Source organism: Urocitellus parryii, chromosome 2 (assembly GCF_045843805.1).
Source record: "Urocitellus parryii isolate mUroPar1 chromosome 2, mUroPar1.hap1, whole genome shotgun sequence".
NCBI classification, from domain to species: domain Eukaryota; kingdom Metazoa; phylum Chordata; class Mammalia; order Rodentia; family Sciuridae; genus Urocitellus; species Urocitellus parryii.
This window is the reverse complement of record NC_135532.1, coordinates 45772905-45786020: the sequence shown is the minus strand read 5'-3', so window position 1 is coordinate 45786020 and position 13116 is coordinate 45772905. Positions and strand designations below refer to the sequence as shown.

Sequence of the window (13116 nt, the reverse complement as noted above, 5' to 3'; positions counted from 1 at the left end):
ATCACACAAACACAGGAAACAACTTTTGAGGGTTCAGGACGGCTCTACAGTCTCAAAAAATCAAGCACCCACTCTTGAGGGCACGGAGAACAAGGTAGGAAAGAGGCAAGAGGCAGGCAAAAGACAGAGCACTCCCTGAACCCTGGTATTTATTGGGGAAAAGATATTCGATAGCAAGTTCCACCCAAATAAGGCAGGAATTGGGTTTTGGAGGGTGGAGCCTTGCTTGATGATGTCTTGTGGTCAGCAGTTTGACATCTTGGAAAGTCACACCTATCTCAGGTATTGTGTGGGATCATAGGCAGAGGGAGAGAAACGGCACACATGCGTTGCACAGCCCAATCAGGCAGCAACCTCAGTCCAGTTACCTCAGCCACTCAAATGCACACAGCTCTCACACACAGCCCATGGGTGGCTCATGACAGAGAAGCCCCTACTTATTTCAGAAAAGAGTGATGAAAACCAAAGAGTAGAGGGACCTCACAGGCCATCTGGCCTGTCAGGCAACATTGACTTCTGCCTTTCAATGAAAATTCTTTTCTAGCTGGGAGGTGGTCCTGTCTCTAAACAGACCCAGAGGTGATTCATTTATTTTGTCCTGACCCAGCAGCCCATTGATTCTTCAAACAACTCCGTTCAGCTTTCCTATAGTAAAGGAAATCTCCTTCCATGTGATTTCCCTCATATGGCTACCTCGGTCCTTCTCCATGAAACTCTTAGATGTTTGAAACAGGTACAAAACCATCCATCTTGTGGCACAATTTATCCCTCTATACCTTGCTTTTATGCAGCTATATACCACTACCTACTTCAATAGGTGTCTCATCATAATACTTTTATTTTATTAGAATATAAAAATAATGACTATTGTTGGAAATCCAAAAATGTATAAACAACCCTAGAAGTGTGTGGTCCAGCTGGAAAGTTGAATGTGTGAAATAGTCAATATCAGGAGGACAAAAAGAAGTGGTTATTTGAATGAAACTTGGTGAAAATGACATTGAGTTGACTGAAGACAGATGAATTGAGGAATAAAGTAAGCCTGGCTACAGAAGATGCTCCATGAAGAAAAGAGATCTTATGCCATAACCCAGAGGTAGGAAAAGGTACATGTTGTGTAGAGAAATGCGTAAGATCAACTTGGCAAGTTGGTTATATGAAGAAGTGGTAAAAGATGAAACTATAGATCTAATGGGGCAGGAAGGATCTTATCAGCAAAGGCATTTATTTCTGTCCAAAAAGTTCTAGGAATACCTGCCATTATTGTGTTTAAGAAAAAGAATAGGATAAAATTTTTGTTGCTGCAAAGTCATTCTGCTGGGAGGGTAGAAAAAGAATTGAAAGGAGCAAGCTGGGACCAACAGGTCACTTAGGAGGTTATCACAGAGAGAGACATGGTAAAAACCAGAGTGACATCAGTATGGGAATGGAAAAAAAAGTACTCAGGAGACAGAGTCACTATATCTGGTGTCTGATCAAATTTTAGGGGTGAAAATTACTAGGAATCCAATGCCTGGGGCAATTTGAGTGAAAGATACTCAGAGTGTTTGGAACAGAGGTTATTTCAGAAAAGAGCCAAGAAATAAGACTAGAGGTAGGACTGAGCCTGGGACAGATCCATGACAGAGAGCTAGAAGACTCATTCCCAGGACAATGTGAAGGCTTTGAAGAGTGATCAGCTGAGTGTTCTAGATCAGGGTTCCATTTCCAAAGAGCTCGTTCAGGCAAAAGTGTGAACCAAGGAATTGGAAGAAGGGGTGAGATGAAGACCAAGATAAGTTAAGAGTATTGCAATTATCCACAGGAGAGAACAGAGTAGCCTGGATGGAAGTGGTAACACTAGAGAGTGTTGTATTAGAAATATTCAGCATGAACTCCAAGAAGATTTAGTAATTGATGTGATAATGATATTGTAACACAATATCAAACATCCAGTACACATACATTCTGGGCCTGCACTGTGGTCCTCAGTCTCCAGGGTTTGGTCAGATCCCAGGAGGTAAGGTCATTTGAAAAGGAAGAGAGTTTCTACTTGAGGTAGGCCTATCCCAGGATGGTGGGATATACAATTCAAAAGTTCAGGAGAGGTACTGAGCTAGAGATTTAGATTTGGGGATCATCCACATACGTGTGGCAATTGAGACCTTTAGCACAGATGGGGTTGTAGGGAGGATGACTATAGGCTGAGAGGGGAAAAATATCTAGAGCCAAACACTGAAAAACAGAAATTAGTGACTTTTCCTGTTGAACCAGAAGGGGCACTTAAACCTACAGCTGACACCTATTGTTTCTAAGTACTCACCTCTTAAAGATGTATGTCAGTAATTTTTCCCAAATATTCTCACTAGGACTTACTAAGAATTTTAGATGTGTTCCTACAACAATCATCCTGAAGTGGATCTACCATGAAACTAATAAAGCTTCAAATGTAGGGTTCCTCACTTGCACTAGCCTCTTCTGAAGTATTTGGTGGGGACATAATAATGTATTAACAAGTCTAATGTTTTTATAAAGTTTGCAAAAGTAAAATATGGGCATGTCTCCGTGCTATTGCATGTTTGATTCCAAATCACTGCATAAAACAAATACAGCAATAAGTTCAGTCACATAATATTTTAGTTACCCAGTGGATATAAAACTTATGTTTACACTATATTGTACTCTGAAAACCATGCAATGACATTAAGTCTGGAAAAAAATGCACATATATTATTTTGGAAATATTTTATCGTTAATAAAAATAAAAGGCTAATGATCACCTGGGCCTTCAGTGAGTCCTAATCTTTATGCTCTTGGTGGGTTTTACCTGGATGTTGATGGCTTTTGATCAGGGTGGTGAAGGCTGAAGTTTGGGGCGCCTATAGTAATTCATTAAAATAAGACAACAATGAAATTTTTGAATTTTCCTCCCATGAAATACTTCTCTGTAGCAGACAATGCTGTTTTTTTGGTAGTTTATCCAGAGATCTTCTTTCAAAATTGGAGTCTCAAACCCTTACACTGTTTTGTCATCAATTTTTGAAATATTCTATGTCCTCTAACACAATGTCAACAATATTCATAGCATCTTCACCAGGAGTAGATTCCATCTCAAGAAATAAGTTCCTGTTCTCATCCATAAGAAGACACAACTCAACCAATAATGTTTTATCATGAGATAACAGCAATTTGATCACATCTTCAGGCTTCACATCTAACTCTGTCTCTTATTATTTCCACCAGTTACTTTCTCTACAGAAGTCCTGAATCTCTCAAAGTCTTCCATGGGGGTTGGAATCAACTTCTTCCAAACCTCAGTTAATTTTGATATTTTTACCTCCACCCATGAATCATGGATGTTCTTAATGGCATTTAGAATGATGAATCCTTTCCAGAATGTTTTCAATTTACTTCCCCCAGGGTCATCAGTAGAATCACTATCTGTGGCAGCTGTAGCCTCACAGAATTTATTTCTTAAATCTTGAAATTTGAAATTACTCTCTGACCCATGGGCTGCATAATGAATGTCATGTTACCAGGCCTGAAAACAACATTCACTTCAATGCAGGTCCCCACCATAGCTCTTGGGCATTTTCAATGAGCAGTAATATTTTGAAAGGAATCTTTTTTTTCTAAGCAGTAGGTCTCAACAGTGGGCTTATGACATTCAGCAAACCATGTTGTAAACAGATGTATTGTCATCCAAGCTTTGTTGTTTCATTTATAGAGCACAGGCTGTGGAAATTTAGTATAATTCTGAAGGGCCCTAGGATTTTCAGAATGGAAAAGGAGCATTGCCTTCAATGTAAACTCACCACTTCTCTCTCGTTATGAAAGTCTTAGATGGCATCTTCTTGCAATATAAGGCTGTTTCATCTACATTCTGGAAAGGATTCATCATTCTAAATGCCATTAAGAACATGTAGCCACCTTCATGGATTTTCTTAGCTTGATCTTCTGAGTCATTTGCTACAGCCACTACATCAGCACTTGATGCTTCACCTTATACTTTTATATTATTGAGTTGGCTTCTGTCCTTAACCCTCATGATCCAACCTCTGCAATATTCAAGGTATTGCAGCTTCCTCACCTCTCTTGGCCTATATTAAAATTAAAGAGAGTTAGGGACTTGCTCTGGATTAGGCTTTGGCTTAAGGGAATGTTGTGGCTAGTTTGATCTTCCATCCAGACCACTAAAACTTTGTCCATATTAGCAATAAGGGTGTCTCACCTTTTTATCATTCATGAGTTCACTGGAATAGCACTTTCAATTTTGTGTTAAGAACTTTTCTTTTGTATTCACAACAGGCTAATTGGTGCAAGAAAGAGGCCTAGCTTTTTTGGTCAGTCTTGGTCTTTGACATCCCTTCCTCATTAAGCTTAATCATTTCTAGTTTGGGATACAAAGTGAAAGATAAGCTATTGTAGGCTTATTAATTGGCCTAATTTCAATTTCATTGTGTCTCAGGGAGTAGAGAGGCCTGAGGAGTGGGGAAGATATGGGGAAATAATAGCCTGTTAGTGAAGCAGATAGAACACATACAACATTTATTAAGTTCACCATCTTATATAGGCAAGGTTTGTGGTGCTCCAAATCAATTACAATAGTAGCATCAAAGATAACTCACTGATCACACATTTAATAATAATAAAAAAAATTTAAATATTGCAAGAATTACTAAAATATGACACAAAGACACAAAGTGAATGCACACTTTCAGAAAAATGGTTCAGAGAAACTTCCTCTATGTGAGGTTGCCACAAACCTTCAACATGTAAACAAATACAGTGTCTACAAAGTGAAATAAAGTGAAGCACAATAAAATGATCTAACTCTATATAAAATTATTAAAAATAATTTTATATAAATAAATAAAATGTACTTCAAATAAAATTATTAAAAATACCTCAAATTCTCTTCATCATATTTTTGTTTACATCACTTTTCATTTTTCTGGTTGTACATGATGCTAAGTCACACCATTCATGCACTCATACATGTGCGTAGGGTAATAAGTCCATCTCATTCCACCATCTTTCCTACTCCCAGACTCCCTCCCCTCTTTTCATTGCCTTCTGTCCAAGATAGAACTGCTTGTATATTATTTATACAGAAATATTAAAAGTCATTGTCATATGAAGAATTAAAGGATAAAAGATATGCAGACAAAAATATTTGACAGTTAATCTTAAAATGTAACTTTTCAGAATTTTTTACATTTGTCAATTTTTAAAAATGTGTATTAAGATCTTGAATTAGAAATATAAAAAATAGACTTAAATTTACTAATATTACTAGTTATATTAAATGTAATTGCTCCTACTAAACCAAACAAGAAGCAGAAATTGTCAAATCAGAAAATATCAAAAAACAATAAGTGCTTTCTATAAGAAATCCACTTTAAATATGAAAAAGCATATCTTAGTCTGAAATAAATCTTTTTCATATTTAATGTACCTATTAAGAGAGCTTCAAAATCATGAAGGAAATACTGTTACTATTGGAAAAATGAATAGACAGATTCACTGACAGCCAGAAATTTCAATACCCTTTTCTCAGTAGATAGAGTAGATAGAAAATTGTTAAATATATAGAAGATTTGAACATCACTCACCCCTGACATACTGAATTTTATAAAAAATTCTATTTAATATCAACAGAATATGCATTTTTTAAACAAATATACATAGTATTTTTACCATGTATGTTAGTTTCCTGGGGCTTCCATAAAAAAGTACCACAAAATGAGTTCTATGATTTTGATATGGTTTGATTATATCCCAAAAGTTTTATGTGATTGAGGGATTGGTCCTCAGGGTGGCAGTACTGAGAAGTGTTGTATAATCTTTAAAGAGGTAGAGCCTAGGGCAGGTCCTCAGGTCACTGGGAGTGTGAGGTAGTTCTTTTGCAACCCTTTGGTAGTTCTCACAAGAAATGTTGCTATAAAAGGAGAAACGCTGGCTCCTACCATCATCTCTGCTTTCTGGCTCACCATGCAATCCTTCATTCACACGCACTCCACCATCTGCTATCTGCTACAGGTTCCTTGCCAGAGACAGAACACATGCCATGTGGTCTGGGTCTTGAATCTCCAAATTAAAGCTAAATAAACACCTTTTTTATAACTATCCTCTGTCAAGTGTTTAACTACAGTAACATAAAGCTAACCAATACACAGAATGACTTACAACAACAGAAATGCATACTCTTACATATTTGGAGGTTAGAAGTCTGAAATAAGGGTATTGTCAATTCTCCCATGTGTCTCTATGTCCAGATTTACCTCTTGCAGTCATTGGATTAGGATCCAGCCTAATCAAGTATAGCTTCATCTTATCTTGATAACATCTGAAAAGGCTATTTCTAAATAAAGTCACATTCACGGTACTGGGGATTAGGATTTAAACATATTTTGGGGGGAACACAATTCAACCCATATCAACATAAATTATGACTAAAATAATATAACATATATTCTCTAACCACAATCAAATTAAATTAAAAATCAACAACAAAAATATTCTCAAAATCTTCAAATATTTGGAAACTAAATAGCACTTCTAAATTACCCAGGGGTCAAAAGCAAATCATGAGCAAGATTAGAAGCTGAGCTGAATGAAAATGAAAACACAACATCTTAAAATCTAAGGACTCAATATATGAAGGTAGATGAATGGATTAAGAAATTTTGGTACACACACACACAAACACACATACTGGAGTTCTTCTCAGCCATAAAAAAGAATGAAATTATGGCATTTTCTGGTAAATGGATGGAAATGGAAAATATCATGCTAAATTAAATAAACCAAACTCAGAAAGTCAATGGTCTAATGTTTCTCTCATATGTAGAAGCTGAAATAAAACAAAGAAAATGGGGAGGGAAGGATAGGATAACATAAAGAACCAATCAAATTAAGATAAATAGATGAGAAAAAGGAAGTCTAGTAGAATAAATGAAGGAGAATACTGTAGATGGGAGAGAGGGGAGAGGGTGAAATGGGAAAGGGGAAAAAAAAGGGGGTACAAAGATCATGAGCTGAAATCGATTTCCATGCATGTATGAGTTTATCAGGATGAATTCAACTACTATATATAACTATAAAGTGCTAATAAATAAATAAAATTTATTGACTACAATCTAAGTGTTCTTAGGGGTATCGTAGGTTTAAGTGTTTGTAGTATATATAGTATACTTGTATTAGTAATATAGAAGGTTTAAAATGAATGATTAATGTATGAAGATGTGAGGGGAAAAAAAGAATAGCATTACCTTAGATTAGGTAGAGAGAAGTGATGGGAGGGGAGGGAGGGGTTGGGGAGATAGGAAGGATAGTAGAATGAAACAGACATTATTATTACTGTGTATATATATGTGAATGCATGACCAATGTGATTCTGAAACCTGTATACTCAGAAAAATGAGAAATTATATCCCATCTGATTCAAATGTATGATATGTCAAGGTAATTGTACTGTCATGTGTAACAATTAAAACACATAAAACAAATAAAAAAAAGAGTTTCTTAAAGAAAAAGGAAACTTGGAAGCTGCTGAAAAAAATGAATGATTTAGGTATATATCTTAAGGACCTATAGAAAGAAGAAGCAAGGCTATATATGAATAAAAGGAATTAAAATAGATAATAACAGAAATCAACAAAACAGAGCACACAAATGCAATAGAGAAAAATATCAATGAAACAAAAATCCATGCACAAAAATTCAGACACAAATATGTTACAACAAATCCCACTATTGTGTATAAATATAATGTACCATTTAAAAAGCAGGTCTTTTAATAAAATAAACAACATTAACAAATTTTAGCCAGAATGATCAAGAAAACACATAAGTTATCAAGGTCAGAGATGAAAGAGGAGATTCTATTGTCATTAAAAGGAAAATTAAGAACAAGTATATGCCACCAAATTCTACAACTTGATAAAATGAAAAAAAATTCCTTGAAAGACACAAATAACAAAAATTCACCTAAGAAAATTGAACTAGAGAACATTATATCTTTTAGATAAATTGAACTCATAGCTAAATTTTCAGACACATACATCTTTTTTTTTAAAGAGAGAGAGAGAATTTTTTTAACATTTATTTATTTTTTTTAGTTTTCGGCGGACACAACATCTTTGTTTGTATGTGGTGCTGAGGATCAAACCCGGGCTGCACGCATGCCAGGCGAGCGTGCTACCGCTTGAGCCACATCCCCAGCCCCACAAACATCTTTTTAACAATTATTTTTAGTACTGACACATTTTAATTTTTTAGTTGCTTATAAAATTTTCTCCTTGTCTTTTGTGTTCTTAGTCTCACTGCATGCAGTCTAATATGGCTTTTGGCAAGAGACTCCTTGTGTTTCCTAAATCTAGGAATTAATTTTTTTCCTCAGTTCCAGAAAATTTTCAGTCATACTTTCAAAAGTGGAAACTGACACTCAATCTTTGTTTACCCAGTGTTAGGTTCACTTTTTGACTGTAGTTGCAGAACATATTTAGACACACAGATCTATCTAGCTGAAATTTTAGTTCTTGTAGACACTCCATTATTGTAACCCTTCTGTATTTAGATAGACTCCTTCTACAAATAATCAATGCCCTATCTCTAAATTTAATTAGTAGAATATTGAAAAATAAAACCCTACAGTAGAGACATTTTGGAGTATCTGCTGAGTGCCTCGCCCTTCTTTGTAATTTCTCTTGACTCTCACTCTTTTCTGCTATATTTGTACCATATTTTCTCTGCTCCCTTAATGAAGCAAATTGAAACAAAGATGCTGCCTCAATCAGAGTTCCTTATCTTTGAATTTCAGAATGAGAACACATGAGTCTAAGTCAGTTTATATGAGGAAAGAAGAGACATAAACCAAAACAAATGTAACCAAGGCCTTTTGAAGGAAGCACTATTATGGGGACAGAAAACTCCAAACTAGTAATACCCTCATAACTGACACTCTCTTACTAAAAAGATTAATTTCTATGGGATTGAAATCCCCAGAACACCACCCAGTTTACTTAAGATAGAGTATGAGGGTTGAGAAAAATCATCAACCCCACAGCACTCCACTTTCCTAGTCATTGGCCTTTAATCTTTGAGTCTAACATTGGGAAAGACATAAAGAAAGACACTTTTTACTTTCTTCCAGTATAGGAGCTTTGCCATAGTTTTTGACATAAAATGTGTTGCTATCAATTAGAATTCTAAATTCAGTGCCATAGATATTGTTTTTAAAGTAATGTGTCACCTTACATTGTTTAAAAATCAACTATCATTAGTATCTGGTGTATTTCTGTCAATTCTGCTCTTTTATTGATGTTGCTGCAGAAAATGGAGAATGGCTCAGAAGGAGAATACTGTCTTGACATCCTTTCTCCACGGCACTAATGTTCATGTTTACAAGACAAAGCTATTGATAATGCTCTTTGATTATGTGGACTCTGACTTTTCCACTGCCATAAATAAGCTTTTTTGAAATAAAATTTCTTTTTCATAAAAAATTTCCAGTTTCTTAGATTTCCACAAAATCGCACGAAACCTTAACACAATCCCACAATGTTTTTAATCTCTTATAACTCACCCACTAGTAAAATGATTAATTTCCAATCAGCTCTATATTAATGCTATTCATGATATTTTCATAGCAAAATCTGGGTCCATATTTCAGCATAAATGCCCTTGGAAAGGCTCAGATATATTCTAGTAACTTTAGTGTTGTAAGTATCTGACTAGAAACTAAGATATTTGATAATCTCACTCAGAGAATTCACAGGAAATATGATAATCACACATGGCAATTACCAAGCTGCTGCCTTTCCTCCTTTATCCTCCCATGAACAATGAATGATGAAGTATCTGATAGTGCTGTTAAAAATCACTTCTTGTTCCCAGGTTGATTTGCTCAGTGACCACAAGAATGGCTTCTTCAATCTCAATAAACAGAAAGAAATCCACTTCCTTATGGTCAAAAGTTTTAATATGAACATGTTGGTAAGGCAATGTAATATCTCACATGATCATAAAGGCCAAACTATTAAAGGAAGGTTACTGTTATTTTGAGAAATTGAGGAATCTCCACTTGTGCTTGTCCATACCAGTGTTGCTCAACTTCCAGAAAGGAATCCAAACATTGCTGTCCATACCTAATTATTTTACCACTGAGCAGTTAGGCCAAATCATGAAGACCAATTTTGTTTTTAGAATTGGAATTATAGACAATAAATTTATTTATACAAGAAGAACTCACAGCAAATACATATGATCTCAACAGCAGATTAGTGTACATGTCAGGACCTCGGCAGGAAATAAGGAGAGAAAAAAGAAGGAAAGAGAAGAGAAGGGGGGAGAGGGCCCTTGTACAAGTACTGATAATCTCAATTAATCAACTTAAAGAAGAGTAGATGGGTTGGGCTGTAGCTCAGTGGCAGAGCACTTGCCTAGCATGTGTGAGGCACTGGGTTCAACCCTCAGCACCACAAAAAATAAACAAATAAAGGCATTCTCTCCATTTACAACAACAACAACAACAGAAATGAGAGTAGAGTGAGTTCATGATGATCTTATTCCTCCATACACTAAATCTATCACTCCCCATACCTATTTCCATCATCCTCATAAATGTTTATACATGAAAAAAAAATAACTTCATTGCTTTGTTTTCTAAGAAAGAAAATAAGCAAAGATGAATCTATAATATTTTAAATCAATAAGAAAGTAGATTAAATCACAGTCAATAAAGAACATCAGATCTATAAGTCACTTCTTTTTCCCATGTACAGTCCATTAGGAGGGGAAAGAGAGAAAAAGGAAAGAAAAAAGGGAGAAAGAAAGAAGAAAAAGTACTAAATATAGAAAATGAGAGAGAGTCAATGGGGGAGGTACAGAATAACAAAAGTGATGTCAAATATACCAATAAAAATAGAAAAGGAATAGTTTGCAGGGTTTAAAGACAGTTCTTACATCTTTCACCAGAAACTGGACTCTGAGCTTATATTCAGAGGTTTGTCGATTTTTATTTTCTGAAAAAAATATGAAGGGAAAAAGTTACTGCTTCTCAGTGCTTGTGAAGTTAAAATACAATGGCACTTCATTTTGGGTTGAGGGGTCAGGAAAAAGGCAAAATGGTCAACCAACACCTCCAGTTTATTTCTATCATTTAAATAAGTCTCAAAATGTTAAATCAAGTGAGTGGACATTGGGCAATGACTTGAATGTTGTGGACATCATTCCCTATGTAGACAATATAGCAGCGACTACAGCAATGTTATAACTCTAAAGAAAGTTTGAAATTATCAATTAAAATCTATAGCAAAGATCCCATTCTATATTAAGATCATGCCTAGGGCTTCCTCCAAATAGCTCAACTACTTACATTTTCATTTTTCACTAGGCCAAATTTCCTGTTTTTATGTTTGTACTAACAAACTGTGAAATTTCATTGCTATATAAAAATCTACATAAGTTGTATGTGGCAATGAGATTTGAGGTACAAATATCCAGCTCTGTTAAATAAGATACCCAGAGCATACCCGAGGACAGACTAGGATTCCCTAGGACAAGTTTGGAAGAGACATTGATTAGTATTCTAGCTCCTAGATAATTACTTCTCACTTATGTAAATTATGAACTCCCATAAGAGGAAAGTTTTAAATATAATCTATATCATATCACATTTTATTTTAATAAAACCATAAAATGATCATCAATGTTTATAGCAGCACAATTCACAATAGCTAAACTGTGGACCCAATCTAGATGCCCTTCAGTGGATAAATGGATTAAAAAAATATGGCATATATACACAATGGAATGTTACTCAGCATTTAAAGAGAATACAATCATGGCATTTACAGGTAAATGGATGGCACTAGAGAAGATAATACTAAGTGAAGTTAGCCAATTCCCCCAAAACAAATGCTGAATGTTTTCTCTGATATAAGGAGGCTGACTAGTAGTGGGGTGTGGAGGGGGAGCATGGGAGGATTAGATGCATTCTAGATAGTAAAGAGAAGTGGGAGGGCAAGTGAGGGGCAGGGGATTAGCAAGGATGGTGGAATGTAATGGACATCATTATCCAAAGTACATGTATGAAGACTTGAATTGAGTGTCAAACTACTTTATATACAGAGATATGAAAAATTGTGGTATATATGTGTAATAAGAATTGTAATGCAAAAAAACAAAGTACATGTATAAAGGCATAAATTGGTGTGAACATACTTTATATGCAAAGATATGAAAAATTATGCTCTATATGTGTAATAAGAATTGTAATGCATTCTGCTGTTGTGTATTTAAAAATAAAAAATCAATAAAAAAGAGGCAATAGGCAATGAAGTATAACATCACACTAAAAAAAAAGAGGCAATAGGCAATGAACTATAGTATCACATTAAAAAAAAGCATCAAACAATATTTAAACTCCTTACTCCTTAAACACACACTTATGAAACCAAAAGAAAATTATAATCTTATAAACACACTAAAACAAAATTAGGAAAATTCAACTTTGCAATATTAATTTAATTTAATAGATGGAATTTATCTGTTAAAACTCCATCTCTAAAGCAGAAAAATATAAACTAAGATCCAGGTTTAAAATATGTTCTCTTTCATTCATGAGAAAGATTCTCCCTGGTATATGGAATAAAGTCTAACCTCTTAGCGTGGCATTTGAGACTGTCTTTGTAGTCAGACCTCTTCCAACCTATTCATTTGTCATTTTCCAGAGAAGCCCAAACCTTGCCTATACCTGTGATTTTTGTCAACACTGTCCTCCCAGCCTCCACTCTTCTCAGTCTACCAGCACTCTAATGTTCCTCTCAGATTCAGATCCAAAGCCATCTATTTCATGAAGCCATTTCCATTCCTGGGACTTAAAAATCTCAGCCCACTTCCCCACCAACTTTCTAGAGTGTTTGGCTCATAATGTATCTTTTCACACCTTCTGCTATTATGTCAGTCATTTATAAATCTGTTTTCCTTACTACACTATTAACTGGGAAAAACACAGATTTATTTAGTTATAATTCACATTGCATACAATTCACCCATTTAAAGTGTATAACTGAATGATTTATAGTATTGTCACAGGGTTGTACAACCATCATCACAAACAATTTCTGAACA

The 13116-nt window shown here is 35.1% G+C and overlaps 1 pseudogene; it reads right to left on the bottom strand.

Moving 5' to 3' along the window:
• The window catches only part of LOC144253357 (purine nucleoside phosphorylase LACC1-like), a 57728-nt pseudogene that overhangs the window by 13874 nt on the left and 30738 nt on the right, over window positions 1–13116 (bottom strand).